General features: G+C 49.6%; 1 non-coding gene across 1 annotated transcript; it reads right to left on the bottom strand.

The window, feature by feature from the left end:
• Positions 1 to 527: 527 nt before the first annotated feature.
• Positions 528 to 601, bottom strand: TRNAN-GUU (transfer RNA asparagine (anticodon GUU)). Its single transcript has one exon. It is a non-coding gene; the product is annotated as a tRNA-Asn (tRNA).
• Between the last annotated feature and the right edge of the window lie 247 nt (positions 602 to 848).

Genomic DNA, 848 nt, shown 5'->3' with positions numbered 1-848 from the left:
AAACCATTGTAACAGCTGACGTTCGGTGAGCATTTACTAAGTGCTCAAATGCTTTATGTGCCTCTCTCATGAAAATTTAGGTTAACCCAGGAGGGAAGTAGTCCTATTTGCCCCTTTTAATAAAAGAAATAGAGACACAAAAAAGTGAATAATTTGTTCGAAGTTCCACAGTGGTAGAACCAAGATTTCCTCACAGGGCCTGCCGCTGCACCACAGATGTGGGGTTTCTTCTCCGTTATCGGGATTTTTCAGATTTCCGGGGAGTGCGGCTGTAAAACCTCAGCCTTGGGAAGTGACAGAATCCGTGCAGCGGCTCTGGAATAAGTAAACTCCGAAGCTGCGTTCCCGGGCTTTGTTGAAAATATATTTTTTGCGGAAAAAATTCCTTCTTTGGGTCACTTTTATGGGACAGCAAATTTTGGTGTCTGATTCAAAGCGGATAGCGGTCAGAGGGCTCTGAGGATGAAAGTCGCTAACAGCCTAAAGCTGCTTTTAAACCGCTACAAAGAGCTTAAAGTAAAGCATACCGTCCCTGAGTGGGCTCGAACCACCAATCTTTCGGTTAACAGCCGAACGCGCTAACCGATTGCGCCACAGAGACACAAATACCTTGTTTTTCCAACTTAGTATCTGATGTCAGGAATGGCCCTTTAACCTCAGGCTGGGGACATCTTCGTATTTATGTGGTGTCCAACCGCGTGCGCTCCAGAGACTGGGGGCACCAGGGACACTTAGGCCGAGAGTCAGGCCGTTGGACACGTCTGGGCCTTGACACCGAGCCCCAGTGAGCTGGGGGACTCGGACACCCGCGGCCTCGCGCAGTGGGAGGCGCACACTCGCTGCTCACC

Source organism: Trichechus manatus, unplaced genomic scaffold, assembly GCF_000243295.1.
Source record: "Trichechus manatus latirostris isolate Lorelei unplaced genomic scaffold, TriManLat1.0 scaffold00400, whole genome shotgun sequence".
NCBI classification, from domain to species: Eukaryota; Metazoa; Chordata; class Mammalia; order Sirenia; family Trichechidae; genus Trichechus; species Trichechus manatus.
Note: the sequence above shows the minus strand (reverse complement) of the source record. Positions and strands in the feature narration are given on the sequence as shown.